The following is a 16,720-nucleotide window of genomic DNA, read 5'->3' on the forward strand; positions in this document are numbered from 1 at the left end:
GGAAACAGTAACTGAAAATATTCATTAATCACTTAACTTTTAAATTCTCCATTTCAGCATTGTCGGAATGTATGATTCAAAATTGCAAACAAGATATTTCTATGCAATAAACCGAAGAGGATGCTAATGTCAAATCAACTGTAGAAGAAAAAGCTGCAACAGACACACACACACACACACACACACACACACACACACACACACACACAATGTAGACCGAGTATCCAACGAGGAAATCCTTAGAAGAGTCGGTTCTAGGTTCTAGAATTGATCCGAGTGCGACAACTAGTATTCCCCGGACTTGCAAACCGTAAAAGCACTTTAGAAAACCTTAGCCCAAGCGGAAAAAATAAAGGCACGCAAGCACGGGGTAGGCCGAGAATAACATTCCTTGGCAGTTTCATTATACACACATACACACATGTAAGGGTATCTGTGGGAGGGGGCCTCTCATGAATGCATCCTCGGAGTGATGATGCCCGTGAAGCAGGTCGAGAGAATAAGGGGCCTGGATAGGTGGGCCCTGTTTACCCCGTGAAAAAAATAAACAAAAAGTATCTGGGTTCCCTTATAAGCCCTCAAGGAAGTGTGGGCATCTATGAGGTCGAGTGGTGATGCACTAAAGTATCCTTTCATAATCTATGTACACCCAGCTTTCAAAAAGTAAGGCAAATCATGAAGTCAGATACACTTTTTCTCCGGTTCGGCGCCGTCTCAATTTAAGATCCATGGGGGACACACAAAATACACGTTCGGTCTTAACACTGTTTATTTGTCGAAATCCCCCCCCCTTATATATGCGAGGGGGAAACAAAGGATGGTGTGGTGGTTTGGTTTGCGAAGTTCTAGCTTCACCCGGGCCTTCTAGATATGGCCCGGCCTGTGTCAGCTTTTTACGGCTGTCTCATTGAGTTGTCTGACACTCGGTGCTTACCGTGGCGGCGGGATTGCCATTAAGCGCTCCTGCCGCCATGGTGTAAGCATTTCGCATAGCCTCTTTACCAGCACGGCGGCTGTTGTGGGCGGTCCATGTCTCAGGAATTGTGTATGGTCACAATTTTCTAGGTAGTGGACTAGTGTGGCGTTCGGCTCGCCGCAGTGCTTGCAGCACCATTCATCGCGTTCGATTGTTGGGATAATCTGCCATGCACAGTGGTAACCTAGGCGCATTCTGTGAAGAATGACTTCGGTACCTATGTTGCTTACTTCAGAGAATTCCAGTGGTTCATAGCCTATGGCGTCTGAGTACCAGCTGGCCGAGGGGGAGGTTCTCGTTTCCTCTCTGTGGAGCTGCCGTAGGAAGGTACGACCAACCAAGGCACACTTCTCCATAAGTAATTTTTGGCTCGGTTTTATCGTCATGGGATTTGGGGGCATACCCCTGCCAGCGCCGGCTAGTCTGACATCAAGCTCGTTCCCTCTGATGCCGATGTGGCTTGGGACCCAGTTGATGATAATTCTTCTACCCTGAGCAAGAATTCTCTGTGCCATTGTGAGAATCATGGTCAGTAGGTAGATGTTGTCTGTGGGTGAGCTGTGCTGAAGACAGTCAATGGCTGCCCTGGAGTCTGTGTGTATGACCACGTGTCCTTCCCTTAGGGACGCGTGGCCTAGGGCTCCCATGATTGCAACTGCCTCTGCCTGTAGAGAGGAGGCGTTGTCTGTTACCCTCATGGATCGCGTGGCATCCCTAGCTGCAAAGCCGGCGCCTGCAGTGTGGCTCAAGGGATGGACCGATCCATCTGTGTAGTATGTTCTACTACCCGGAGGAGTGATGGCTGCAATGACCCTGTGGGCTTCTGCCTTTAGGCTAGGCATGGGGTATAGGCTCTTTTTCATTGACAGGCTCATTATGTTGAACTCTATCAGGCTCAGTGCCCACGGCGGGGCTTCGGCAAAGTCGGGATGGGGGGAGTCCATGCCCTTAGCAAGAAGCTGTTCTTTGAGCTGATGGCGTATCAACACCCTGGCTGTATGAGACAGCCAGGAGTTGTTTGCAACAAGCTCGTTGTCTTGTTCGAGGCATCTGACTAATTTTAGTCTTAGGCTTGTGTTCCTGGGAGCCTGGATGACCTTTGACAGGAATTGTGTTGCCGTTAGATCGATTCGTGAGTCCAGGGGGAAGAAGGTTTGCCTCCATCAGGAGGTTGAGGACCTTCGTCCACCTCGGGGCACCCAGAATGATCCTGGCAGCTTCATTTTGGACTGTTTCTAATTTGTCTGTGTGCTTTTTCTTTGCAGCAATTAGAGCGACTGAGGCATAGTCCACAATGGGGCGGACAGCATGTACATAGAATGATCTTAGTACTTTGTGTCTGGCCCCTATGCGTCTCCCAGTCATTGCTCTCATGACGGAAAGTCTTGCTTTGGTTCGGTCAACCAGGTACTAGACCTCCTTATGGAAGGAGAGGGTCCGGTCTATCCTTACCCCAAGGTATAGGTAGTCCTTGACCCATTCTAATTCCACTCCCTGGATTTTCAGTCTTGTGCCTCGAACTCTCTGTCTCAGAGCCATGGCTTTGGATTTGGCTGCAGAGATCTTTAGTCCTGTCCTACAACACTCCTCTGACACGAGGTCCAGACAACGCTGGGCTTTATTCTGGCTGCGTGGTCCAGTGGAGGTGATAGCGAGATCGTCTGCATACGAGATGATCTGGCACCCCACTGGGAGGTTTATGTTGAGGATGCAGGACATTAAAGTGTTGCATAGGGCTGAACTGAGAACCCCACCCTGTGGCGTTCCATTTTCGAGCGGCATGTGCTGCGATAGGTGACCCTGGAATTTGACATTGGCAGTCCTGTTCCTGAAGTAGTCACCTATCCAAGCCAAGAGCTTTCCTCTGATTCCCTTCTGGATCAGGCTTTCCTGAATGGCAAGCGGACTTGCCAGTTCAAAAGCCTTCTCCAGGTCAAGGAATACCACCACAGCTGGGCCCTTGCTGATTGTACTTAAGAGCGTGGCTATGCTGTGTGCTGTGCCCATGCCCCTTGTGAACCCGTGAAGGTGTTCGTGCGGGGGTCCTGTTTTCCATTGAAGCCGGTTTATTATCATCCTCTCAGCCGTCTTGGCCAGGCAGCTGAGCAGAGAGATGGGGCGGTACTTCCCCGGCTCCTTTGGTTTTGGGACGGGAACTATGGTAGCCCTCTTCCAACTCTGGGGTAGAGTGGAAGTTTCCCAGGACTTGTTGATGAGTTGCAAGAGTGCACACTCACCTGCTAGTCCTAGGTGGGAGATAATGGGGTACGAGATCCCATCAGAGCCCGGGGCTGTGTTGGAACTGGTTTTATAGGATTTCCTTAGTTCCCTCAGAGAAAAGATAACGTCTGAGTTATCGGGTTCGGCTGCCCTTTCTCTGATCTGAGCGTGTCTGTCTGGCTGTAGATGCTCTTGTCTTGCCCTCAGCTCGGCTGGCAGACTGTTGCTGCTCGTTCTCGCAGAGAAACTCGTGCGCCAGTCTGTTAGCCTTTGCTTGGGGGTCGTGATGGGTGCACCTCGGGGCTGAGCGGCTGGTAGCTCGCTTGACCCGTTGCCACAGCTCTGAAAGGGTGGTTTGGTGGTCGAAGGACTCGCACCATTCCAGCCACTTTTCCTGCCTGACTGTTGGCAGTTTCCTTGGCATCCGTGACAGCTTCCCTTAGGAGGGATAAGTTGTCAGGGGTTCTTTGCCTTCGGAATAGTTTTCGGCACATGTTCACCCTGTGGTTGACCTCCCTGATCTCGTCATTGAAGTACCAGGCGTCTTTGTGACTTCTGGACCCAGGCCGAGTTTTGGGTGTGGTCTGTGAGGCTGCTTTATTCATGGCGTTTAGCAGGCTAGCTTCAAGCACTTCCACATTTTCGCTTTGTGGGGGATCGTTGCATCTCAGACAGAGGGCCAAGGCGTTTTGAAACGCCTGCCAGTTGGCCTTGTCTGTTTTCCATCTTGGATTCGGTCTTAGGATTTCGGCTGGGCCAGCATCCATGAGGGTAGCTATAGTGCCGTAATGGTCACTTGTGACGGTCTCATCGACACACCAGCCAATCCTCCCCACCAGAGTCGCAGTGGCCAGGGTGAGGTCTAGGACCCCTCCTCTGACATGCGTTGGCCCTTAGGTGTTGAGGAGAGCGATCTCAGGGAATGTCTCTAGCACGTCGGCTATGTGATAGCCGGCCGCATCCGGTGCCCAGCAGGGAGCCAGGATGGGGTGGTGTGCATTGAAGTCTCCCCCTATGATCACTCGGTCGTGTGCAGCAGAAGCACAGACCTGGCTGATGTCTAAGCTTCTACAGCGTGGCCGGCTGTACACATTGTACAGTTTGAGGGGCCCCCCGGCCAGGTGAACCTCGACAGCAAGGGATTCAACATCGTCTCCACAGTGCGATGCATCGGCTATTGCGGAGCAAGGGGTTGTTGCTCTCACAAGGGTGATCAAGCCTCTCTTGCCAGGCGTTCGTGGCAGTCTGAAGGCATGGTACCCTGAGAAGCGAACAGTGTCCACTGTTAATGTCTCCTGGAGCATGACAATGTCAATGTTCCTTGATCGCACTACTGCTTGGAGAAAAGCGTTCTTTGCAGAGAAGCTATTGATATTCCACTGTAGGATGCTTAGATGGTGTGTCATGATGTTACTCAGTGATAGTTACATCAGAGACATCGTCGGAGTCTGACAGCTCCATTGCGAGGTCCTCGCTGGTTGAGGGCTCCTCGTCTGTTGTCAGGCTAACCTTGGGTCCACTGGGAGGTGGAGAGCCTTTGGTAGCTCTGACTTTGGTTGGTTCGGCTTTTCTCTCAGGCTTTTTCTTGGCTGGCCTTGCTGGCCTTGCCTGGGCAAGGTCAGCGTGATCTGGCTCTGGCTGCACAGATTCAGCCTGTTTTGGCTCTGCCTGTGAAGGCATGGCCTGGTTTAGAGTGGGGAGGGGAGTCTCGTCCTGGGGTGAGGGTGAGGCTGGTTTTGCTCTAGCCAGCTTTCTTCCCTTCAGGGCTGCGACAGTCTGGGTCATTGCTGTCATGGCGACCGAAACTGCCTTCTCGGCCTCCTCACTCGACCTCCCCAGGGCTGTTGCTACTGCTGTGACAACAGCAGTTAACAGGAGAGTCATATCGTCCTCGTCAAAGAGGAGATGATCTTAGAAACTTTTTTCTTTAGTTTCTTTTTCTGCACCTTTGGCATTGTCGGAAACTCCTTTTTGTTGGAGACATCCGGTGTCGGCTGGGGGGCGGCCTCCTTCCTTTTAGGAGATCGGGAGGCCTTTTCGCTTTTGTTCCTTCCCCAGACATGGGTGCCCGGTGGGGCAGGAACAAAGTCTGGTCGGTTTTGAGCAACCTCTTGTCGCCTGAGGGCCGCCTTTTTCCTGACAGAGCAAGTCAGGCTCCAGGCATGATGCTTCTTGGCACAGTTGGGACATTTGGCTGTTGTGTCCCTCTTTTCCTCTTTGTATGTGAACTCAGGGGCCTCCCTGGCTTAGCTGTTGGCCTGGAGAGGCCAGCTCGCGAGTCAAGATCTTTGACTATTCGGTGGACAGACCCATTGGCTTCGGTCTTGTCCACCTTAGCAGCAGGGGTGACAGTGTCATCCTGTGCATGGGGCTTTTTTTTTGCCACAAGAAGGCACATATGCCTTCATGGTGACTACCGTGGTCTGGGCCTTGCGCGGTTCGTCAACATTTTTGTCAGTCTGAGGGGGGTGTTTGATTATTTTTTCCATGAATTGGTAAGTGCTTCATCCTCTCACGCCCCCACCCACCACGGAGTCCAACAAGGGGAAGCTGAGTGTCAGAACCAGTGTCTAACAGCAACAGGAGTGATGAGAGGATATACGCAGCCAATAGCCATTGTGACGGCGCTCACGGACCATTGTGAGTGCCAATGGCGGCATGACTGCTTGACCCTAGCCTCCCGGGGGAGACCAGCCGATTGACCGTGACCGGGCCGGGATCAGGCCGCCTGTCTTGCTGGAATAGAGGACCAAAGAGGCGTGTTGCTAGCCACAGGGCGTACTCGTTCACGGCATCGCTCAACCTCCAGGACTCCCGTCTCCACAGCGCACAAGGCTGCCACGCACGGCAAACGCGTGGGTAGGTGTAAACCCCTGGGGAGAGACCAGAGGGGATGCCCTTCCACCTACGAGACATCATTGTTTGGAGCCCTTTTGCTCAGCCCTCTGAGGCAGCCACCCAGAGGTTGCTTCACCGCAGTGAGGGAAGAGGAGTCTTGCACTTTTACCAGGCAGTTCCTTTCATCCCTCTGAAGCAACCACCCAAAGGTTGTTTCATCTCAGTGAGGAAGGAAAGGACCTGTGTCTTTTCAAAGTAGTTCCCTCTAAAACAGCCACCCAAAGGCTGTTTCACCTCAGTGAGGGAAGGGAGGTTTTGCGTTCTTGTCAGGCACTTCCTTTCGTTCCCCTGAAAAAGGTTGTTTCACCTCAGTGGGGAAGGAAAGGACCTGTGTCTTTTCAAAGGGATTCCTCCTTCCCTCTGAGACAGTCATCCAAAGGCTGCCTCACCTCAGTGAGGGAAGGGAGGTTTTGCACTTTTGCCAGCTGGTTCCTTTCATCCCTCAGAAGCAACCACCCAAAGGTTGTTTCCCCTCAGTGAGGAAGGAAAGGACCTGTGTCTTTTCAAAGTAGTTCACCCTTCCCTCTAAAACAGCCACCCAAAGGCTGTTTTACCTCAGTCAGGGAAGGGAGGTTTTGCGTTCTTGCCAGGCAGTTCCTTACATTCCTCTGAAGCAACCACCCAAAGGTTGTTTCACCTCAATGAGGAAGGAAAGGGCCTGTGTCTTTTCTATGTGTTTCCCCCTTTCCTCTGAAGCAGCCATCCAAAGGCTGTTTCACCTCAGTGAGGGAAGGGGGGTTTTGTCCTTTTGCCAGCTGGTTCCTTTCATCCCTCTGAAGCAACCATCCAAAGGTTGTTTCACCTCAGTGAGGGGGGGGGGGGGGGGGCGGTACTCGGAAACCATTCCGGACGTCTAGACGGGAGCGGTCGCCTGTGTGAAGGGCAGGGCCACAAACCGACCGAGAAGCGGGGCGGCACGGGGAATGGTTACCCCGGCGGCCCCCGGCCGGCTGCGTGGCGCGAGCCCGCGACCTTTGCCGTGCCCGGCAACAAAGGAATACAAAGTTTTCGATAAAAAAAATATTTATAATACAATTTGTATTGTAGAATGAGAATAAGAGAATAAAAGAAAAGAGCAACTGAAGTAAGACAAAAAAAAAAAAAAAAAAAAGAACAGATGCTAGGCTAGGCCAAGAGAGGCACAGAGGCTAAGAGGGAAAGGAAGAGGCACAGAGGCTAAGAGAGAGAAAGGAAGAGGCACAGAGGCTAAGAGAGAGAAAGGAAGAGGCACAGAGGCTAGGAGAGAGAAAGGAAGAGCCACAGAGGCCAGGAGAGAGAAAGGAAGAGGCACAGAGGCTAGGAGAGAGAAAGGAAGAGGCTAGGAGAAGGAAAGGAAGATACACAGAGGCTAGGAGAGAGAAAGGAAGAGGCACAGAGGCTAGGAGAGAGAAAGGAAGAGGCACAGAGGCTAGGAGAGAGAAAGGAAGAGGCACAGAGGCTAGGAGAGAGAAAGGAAGAGACACAGAGGCTAGGAGAGGGAAAGGAAGATACACAGAGGCTAGGAGAGGGAAAGGAAGAGACACAGAGGCTAGGAGAGGGAAAGGAAGAGGCACAGGGGCTAGGAGAGAGAAAGGAAGAGGCACAGGGGCTAGGAGAGGGAAAGGAAGAGACACAGAGGCTAGGAGAGGGAAAGGAAGAGACAGAGGCAAGGAAAGGGAAATGAAGAGCCACAGAGGCTAGGAGAGGGAAAGGAAGAGACACAGAGGCTAGGTTAGGGAAAGGAAGATACAAAGAGGCTAGGAGAGAGAAAGGAAGAGGCACAGGGGCTAGGAGAGGGAAAGGAAGAGACACAGAGGCTAGGAGATGAAAAGGATGAGACACACAGGCTAGGAGAGGGAAAGGAAGAGACACAGAGGCTAGGAAAGGGAAAGGAAGAGCCACAGAGGCTAGGAAAGGGAAAGGAAGAGACACAGAGCCTAGGTTAGGGAAAGGAAGATACACAGAGACTAGGAGAGGGAAAGGAAGAGACACAGAGGCTAGGAGAGGGAAAGGAAGAGACACAGAGGCTAGGAAAGGGAAAGGAAGAGACACAGAGGCTAGAGAGGGAAAGGAAGAGGCACAGGGGCTAGGAGAGGGAAAGGAAGAGGCACAGGGCCTAGGAGAGGGAAAGGAAGAGACACAGAGGCTAGGAGAGGGAAAGGAAGAGAAACAGAGGCTAGGAGAGGGAAAGGAAGAGACACAGAGGCTAGGAGAGGGAAAGGAAGAGAGACAGAGGCTAGGAGAGAGAAAGGAAGAGGCACAGGGACTAGGAGAGGGAAAGAAAGAGACACAGAGGCTAGGAGAGGGAAAGGAAGAGGCACAGAGGCTAGGAGAGGGAAAGGAAGAGGCACAGAGGCTAGGAGAGAGAAAGGAAGAGAGACAGAGGCTAGGAGAGGGAAAGGAAGAGACACAGAGGCTAGAAGAGAGAAAGGAAGAGACACAGAGGCTAGGAGAGAGAAAGGAAGAGGCACAGGGGCTAGGAGAGGGAAAGGAAGAGACACAGAGGCTAGGAGAGGGAAAGGAAGAGGCACAGAGGCTAAGAGAGGGAAAGGAAGAGACACAGAGGCTAGGAGAGGGAAAGGAAGAGACACAGAGGCTAGGAGAGGGAAAGGAAGAGGCACAGAGGCTAGGAGAGGGAAAGGAAGAGGCACAGAGGCTAGAAAAGAGAAAGGAAGAGGCACAGAGGCTAGGAGAGAGAAAGGAAGAGGCACAGAGGCTAGGAGAGGGAAAGGAAGAGACACAGAGGCTAGGAGAGGGAAAGGAAGAGACACAGAGGCTAGGAGATGAAAAGGATGAGACACAGAGGCTAGGAGAGGGAAAGGAAGAGACACAGAGGCTAGGAGAGGGAAAGGAAGAGACACAGAGGCTAGGAGAGAGAAAGGAAGAGGCACAGGGGCTAGGGGAGGGAAAGGAAGAGGCACAGGGGCTAGGAGAGGGAAAGGAAGAGGGGAAGGGTAAGGAATGGGAGGTGGAAAAAAAGGGGGTTAGGAAAAGCCTGACAATCACCTATGTATACATATGTAGTATATGTATGTGTGTGTGCGTGTGTGCGCGTGTGTGTTTGAGCGTGTGAGTGATGACACAGAAAGATATGTATACATGGCACTTCCTAAAATTCTTCCCGTGCCGGGAATCGAACCCGGGCCTCGCGGGTGAGAGCCGCGTATCCTAGCCACTAGACCACACGGGATTTCCTTAAATAATTATTTGTGGTCTAAATTTAGGGGCTAACCAGCCGGTGCAACTCCCCACTAGTCCTTCGGCAAAATTCATCCCTCAGCGCCCCCCCCCCCCCCAGTTCCTGCCTTACTGCCTGGCCCTTGTCCTAAATCGCCGATGCACTGGGGCTGGCGAGAGTTCAGATCTATTTCCCTTTCTCAACCAGTCAAAAGCACATCATCGTAGGTCCAAAATAGCCTACAACAAACCTTAAAACGGATTAAGAATGTGACAGTTTTTTTCGATACAAGTGCTGCTACTTATTTGTTTTCTTTTTCGTCTTTTGCTTCATGTCATGCTCTCTTTTTTTTTTTTTTTTTTTTTTTTTTTTTTTATCCGTTTGTTGTTTTTTCCTAACGTTCATTTCTGTTGTTTTAATATTCTATTAGCTCCGTGAATCTCAATATCAGAGTTTGATCAAGTACAATTCTTAAAAACACCTTTTAAAGCATACAAAATTACGAACGATTTATCAACGGAAACAGTAACTGAAAATATTCATTAATCACTTAACTTTTAAATTCTCCATTTCAGCATTGTCGGAATATATTAGAAGAGTCGGTTCTAGGTTCTAGAATTGATCCGAGTGCGACAACTAGTATACCTCGGACTTGCAAACCGTAAAAGCACATTAGAAAACCTTAGCCCAAGCGGAAAACATAAAGGCACGCAAGCACGGGGTAGGCCGAGAATAACATTCCTTGGCAATTTCAATATACAAACGCACACACACACCTATGTATATATATGCAGTATGTATGTGTGTGTGTGTGTGTGCGCGCACGTGCGCGTGTGTGTTTGTGCGTGTGAGTGATGGCACAGAAAGATATGTATACATGTATACATGGCACATTCTAAAATTCTTCCCGTGCCGGGAATCGAACCCGGGCCTCGCGGGTGAGAGCCGCGTATCCTAGCCACTAGACCACACGGGATTTCTTAAGAATTACTTGTGGTCTAAATTTAGGGGCTAACCAGCCGGCGCAACTCCCCACTAGTCCTTCGGCAAAATTCCTCCCTTAGCGCAAATTTGGGAAGAAATTTGCCCGCTTTTGACAGCAAGTTGCAGCCAAATCGTTGCACATCATCGTAGGTCCAAGATAGCCTACAACAAACCTTCTTGAAACGGATTAAGAATGTGAATATTTGTTTCTATTCAAATGCTGCTACTTATTTATTTTCTTTTTATTCTTTCGCTTCTTGTCATGATCTCTGCTCTCTTTTCTCTTTTTTATCAACTTGTTTTTTTCTAACGTTCATTTCTGTTGTTTTAGTATTCTATTAGCTGCGTGAATCTCAATATCAGAGTTTGATCAAGTACAATTCTTAAAAACACCTCTTTTCGGTATAGCATACAAAATTACGAACGATTTATCAACGGAAACAGAAACAGGAAATATTTATTAATTACTTAACTTTTAAACTCTCCATTTCAGCATTGTCGGAATTTAAGATTCAAAATTGCAAACAAGATATTTCTATGCAATGAACCGAAGAGGATGCTGTGTCCGGCCTCGCAGATGAGAGCCGCGTATCCTCGCCACTAGACCAGACAGGATGCATTGGTGTAGTGCTAATCCTGGTTAAGAAGGAATCAAAGAAGGGAAATGTTATAAGACTTACCCCCAAACTGCGGGGACGAACAGAAGAGTTGTATACAGCAAAGTTCCTCCTTCACTTGGCAAGTATGGTAAGAAAATGCCCCAAGCTTATCTGCATAGTTCGAGCCCTGCCACGCCCACTCTTCAACAAGGACAATAGATACACCCTTGCCTGATTTGCACAGTTTGAAATGCTAGTGATAATCCTCTTGTTTCGTTTATTTTTTATTTTTGACTACAGTTAGTTTTTCTAGGCTTCGTTTTTTTTTTTTTTTTTTTTTTTTTCCAATCAACGGTAGATCCTTGGTGCTCTTCGGCCGCTGACGTCTTCCACTCTCAGTTACACTTCAGAAGCAACAGCTGCAACAGACTTCAGACAAAGGATATGTATGTTGACAAAGGACATTCAAAGGCGGACGTCATCGTCATGCAAGCCAGCGAAGGCTCGGAGCCGGGAATCGGCCGCGACGGAAGCGCGGTCATCAAAGGCAAGTCATCGGCGCCAAAATACCCCGCGACCAATCCGGATGAAGCAGTTTATTCAGCGTCACACATGACAATTTCAATTCGGCAATTTTTTCTATCGCATGTTGATCACTTTCGAGCAACTTCTTCGTCTTATACTCTATCTTTTTATATGTACCACTTTATTTTATTTATAATTTGTATTATCTTTGAAAATTCCAATTGTTTGGTGAAGTTCTTTTTAACTTCTTAGTTTTTGGGAAATGGATGTGTCAAAGCTCTATTTTCCTTAAAAAAAAAAAAAAAAAAATACATCATGAATTTGTTTTTGTCATGGTCGGAATATGCACTCATTATTTATTTGGAATCGAAATATTAGTTTTATATTTAGAAAAATGAGTTATAAGGGTCTTCACAAGAAGCCAGGGGACAGATACCCCCCTAATAGTGTATGTCAGGATGTGACATCCACAGTCATACAAGCACACAGACACGTCCACAGGTAAACGCACACTAGCTCTCTCTCATTCAGGAATCATGAACCTACTTCAGCTTGGGTTAGTTTGAATATGTAATTATAAGTGGAAATCAGACCAAGCTCAGGTTACGCACGGTGAAAAATTCCCGTGCCGGGAATCGAACCCGGGCCTCGCGGGTGAGAGCCGCGTATCCTAGCCACTAGACCACACGGGATTTCTTTTTATAAAAATACTTTTCTAGTTATAAAGAAGAGAACATTATATTAGCAATGGTAACATATTGATTTTAGTGGCCTTTGTAAGGATGCGATAAGTGGGTAATTTTTCGCTCTTTGGACAGATAATGTAAGAAAATTGCCCACTTTTACCGAAGCAAATCTATTTACCCTTACGCAACCAAACACAAGCACATCATTTATAGTGCCATAATAGGCTACAGCAAACCTTACTGAAACGGATTAAGGACATGACAGCTATTTTTTTTTTCCTATTAAAGTACTACTTTTCGTTTTCTTCCCTTTTCGCTTCTTGTCATGTTCCTTTTTCTCATATTTTTTATCAACCTGTTTTTTTTATGTTCTTTTCATCTATTGTTATTATTCTTATTAGCTCTAACTAGTTCCGTACATCCTCAATATCAGTAAAATTTGATCAGACAATACTCCTAGTGTTCCCCTAAACTTAATACGATATTTCAGCCCAGTCGGAATATTCGTTTATTCGTTCGGAAGTTTAAATCGCAAATGCGTCTCATCACGTGTAAACCAAGTAAACCAGTCATTTCCACACAATATACAAAAGAGCATGTCATGCCCACAGGACCCCATTAGCAAAATAAAACACAGGCGCACACATTCACAGTTTCATACAAACTCATATTCAAATCCGAAAATAATAGGGAACTACTCAACCACTTCGAAATGGACATTCAACTAGCTTGTAACTAGCTGTAACTGAGAGCTGGGTATTCTAGTCACTAAACCAAGCGGGATGTTTGACGTTGGGTTAATTCTGAACAAGACAGAAGCTGCAGTTAAGAAGCATTGTTATAAGATTTACCAACTAACTGTTGGGACGAATCGAAGAGGTGCATTCGACGTAGTTCTTCCCTCATCATCATCACCATCACCATCATCATCATCATCATCATCATCATCATCATCATCATCATCATCATCATCATCATCATCATCATCATCATCATCATCATCATCATCATCATCATCATCATCATCAGGCATATACGCATGGTAGCGCTTTGCCGCGCCCAGCCTTTACCTCCACCTCGTGGGGTCCCTCTGAGCAAGCCTCTATGCAGCATTCTTTCCCACCCCCAGCACATCTTGGCAGATCTGATCGACTTGCTTCAGCCAAGAGTTCCGTGGCCTTCCCCTTGGTCTCCTCCAGCCTGGGTCAACCCTCTCGGAGATGACCTTATAAGCCGGATCTCCCTTAGGAAAACGAGCCACATGCTCATAGAGCTAATGTTGGCGCTCTCGGATCAGATTTCCCTCACTCGGCAAGTATGGTAACAAAATTCCGTAGGCTTGCCTTCATATTCGTATCTAAATCATTAGAGATGCCCATGGCTAATTTACAGTTTGAAATTCTAAAGTTAAATTCATATATGTTTTTTAATTACAGGAATCGGCAACGATGGAAGCGCATTCATCAAAAGCAAATCATTGGTGCCAAAATACCCCACGGGACCAATCTGGCGGAAACAGTTTATTAAATGTCACTGCATTTTTCACTTTCTTTGATTCCCTTATACCGTTATGTTTATCATTCCTTGCTTATTTTGTATCAACTTCGTCTTATCCTCATCTTCTTTATTGTCTCTCTCTTTTTTTTACTTATTTTTATTAGCTTCATTTAAAAAATAATTTGATGAAGTACAATATCCTCTGAGATGTGGCAAGACTATTTTCCTTATCAAATAAGTAAGAAAAGAAATCGCACGTAAAAGTTTTGTTAGGGTCGGACTGTTCAGTTTATTTTAATTTCTAAATATTAATTTTATAAATAGAAAATTTAAAGCTATAAGCGTGACCCCACAAGAAACCAAAGCACAGTTCCCTCTCGTATCGACAGAGCCGCACGACTATAGCAGGCCACAGATCGCACAACCATATCCAGGCACACATGCTCACTAGCTGTCTTAAGCCATTCAGTGACCTACTTCGGGTCGTGTTAGTTTTAGCAGTGATTTAAAATATGCCTTACAAAAAAAAAAAAAATCATCTTCACAAGCAAACTGTCTCAAGGTGGAAATCAAACCAAGGTCAGTAAAAAATCGAACCAGGGCCTCGCGGGTGAGAGCCGCGTATCCTAGCCACTACACCACACGGGATTTAAAAAGACTGAATACAAATATAGTTAAAACAAAAGCAACCTTATGTTAGCTGGGGTATCACATCTATTCCTTGGTTTTAGAGGCTTGCGTAGGGATGCGGTAAGTGGGTAATTTTTGGGCAAATAAGGCAAGAAATTTGCCCACATTTACTGGTAAATTAGAGCCCTTCACCCTCCCTTCTCACTTTTAAATTCGAATTAGGTATACATCTGCCTAATTATTACCAACCATACAGGTAAAAGGTGTTGGAGGTAACCGTTTGATTTTTTTTATTATTTTTATTTTTTTTTTTTTATACTGGAGACGCAATTGTTCCTTTGGTAGTTTTTATCGAGTATGTCAAAGACAAAATATGTTTTGCTTGTACTACCTAAATATGCTGTACACAAGTGCCATTTTTGATAAATATTATATTTAGTATCACAGTGATATCTTGACGTACATTATTGTTCGTTCATATTAGAGTTCCAAATAAATGATTCAATAATTGTAGTCGTCATTATGCAGTCCGCATGACGTTGGAAACATAGTAGGTCCATGTAGGGGCGCTGTGGTGGATTTAGAAAAGCTTATTGTTTTCAAATAGAAAGGTGGGTAACTTCGCTCCCTTGCGTCTCGCGTGACTGCAATATATATATATATATATATATATATATATGTGTGTATATATATATGAATATATATATATATATACACACACATATATATATATATATATATTATATATATTATATATATGTATATATATATGATAGAGATAGAGGTAAATCTGATATCCGCATTCGGAACAATACTTAAATGCCAGTCATTCACCTTATGCACCTTATTTTTAGAAAGAAAAGAAGGTTAAGTATTATAATGAGATATCTATATTCTATGACTTATTTAGAATATGAAAAACTTCAATTAATTATTGTGATTAATTACATATTAATGCGTTCTTAAATCGTAAGATATTTTTTCTTTACTTTTTATTTATTTATTTTATTTTCGATCTCATCTCTTTAACGCATTTTTTTTTGTCACATGTTGCTGGTTTTTAATAAAAAAAAATAAGGTGAATTAATTAAAAACAAAGTGAGTAGTTGAGTGCCATTCTTTGCTCTCTAACTTTTTTTTTTTTTTTTTTTTTTTTTTGTGGAAGGTCTCGATTTCTTAAAACAGATAAATAAATAAATTATAATAATAGACATGATTAACCACTTATTAAGATCTTGACATCTTGTATCATGGCTTGAATTAGAAAAAAAATGTATGTGTGTGTGTGTGTATGTGTGTGTGTGTGTATGTGTGTGTATGTGTGTGTGTGTGTGTGTATGTGTGTGTGTGTGTGTGTGTGTGTGTGTGTGTGTGTGTGTGTGTGTGTGTGTGTGTGTGTGTGTGTGTGTTTGTGTAATATGTATGTGTGAATGTAAGTATGTATGTATGTATGTATGCATGTATGTATATATAATATACATAAATGTATATGTATATAAATGTACATATATATGTACAGTATGTATGTATGAATATATATTCCATGATATAAGACTTACATATATGTCTGAAATATTTACATTTCAGAATAAAAACTAGATGAATATTCCAACCATGCCGAAAGGGCCTTCGTAGTTTGAAAAGTTATTGAATTAGAAAAAAAAAAAAAAAAATAGTTTCGGTGAATAAACTGTTTTGGAAATGTATGGGGCCGTTGGCACTAGAGAGAAAAACAAACAAACAACGGAAACGAAAAAAAAGGAAAAAATAAAGACCAAGGAAAAGAAAGAAGGAAAGAAAGAAAGAAAGAAATGAAGCACTCGCCTTGGATATGTTTATAAACTTTTTTTTTTTTTTTTTTTTTTGGCAAGTATCCTACACGACGGACGATTAGCTTTCGACCGGTAAAAAATATCGGGCGAAAATATAGAATATAAAATAAAATAAAATGGAAAATAGAATAAAGATAAATACACTCTCTACTCCGAAGTCGCTAATATATGCACACAGCGTAGGCCTATTCATTCACGTAGTGTGAATTTCTCCTTTCCTATTTGACGAGATGTTACCGACTAATATAATTCCTCAGCTAAAACACAATGATAACCCGTTGAATCGTGCGAGAAGCAATTAAATAGTTGAAGCATGAAACACAGCGAAGGAATGGTTTGGAACAATGCTATAAATAATAATCGTTGGGGGGTAGGTCCCGGAGCTCCCCCCCCCCCCTCAGGCTAAGAAATTTCTTTATAAAAAAAAAATAATAATAATAACAAACTGAAATAGCGATATTGGTTAAATTGGTTTTGTTATAAAATAGAGCTTTCAAATTATGAAATTGGTTTTATTATTAATTAAAGAGAATGAAGACATTATGAAATTCGCTTTATCATTATAAATGATTAATGAATTATGAAATTGATTTTATTATTACTAAGAATGAACAAATTATGAAACTGGTTTAACTATCAAAAATAATTATTAGCGTGTGTAAGGTTCTAGAAAACTGAAAGGCAGGATTCCCCGTCTATTTCATGTTGATGGTTCC

At 45.2% G+C, this 16,720-nt stretch overlaps 3 non-coding genes across 3 annotated transcripts; all 3 read right to left on the reverse strand.

The window, feature by feature from the left end:
- Positions 1–9,191: 9,191 nt before the first annotated feature.
- Positions 9,192–9,263, reverse strand: Trnae-cuc. The gene has a single exon. It is a non-coding gene; the product is annotated as a tRNA-Glu (tRNA).
- An 892-nt stretch (positions 9,264–10,155) lies between these two features.
- On the reverse strand, positions 10,156–10,227 carry Trnae-cuc. The gene has a single exon. It is a non-coding gene; the product is annotated as a tRNA-Glu (tRNA).
- A 1,752-nt stretch (positions 10,228–11,979) lies between these two features.
- On the reverse strand, positions 11,980–12,051 carry Trnae-cuc. Its single transcript has one exon. It is a non-coding gene; the product is annotated as a tRNA-Glu (tRNA).
- Positions 12,052–16,720: the final 4,669 nt, after the last annotated feature.

This window comes from Penaeus chinensis, chromosome 8 (assembly GCF_019202785.1).
Source record: "Penaeus chinensis breed Huanghai No. 1 chromosome 8, ASM1920278v2, whole genome shotgun sequence".
Taxonomy (NCBI): domain Eukaryota; kingdom Metazoa; phylum Arthropoda; class Malacostraca; order Decapoda; family Penaeidae; genus Penaeus; species Penaeus chinensis.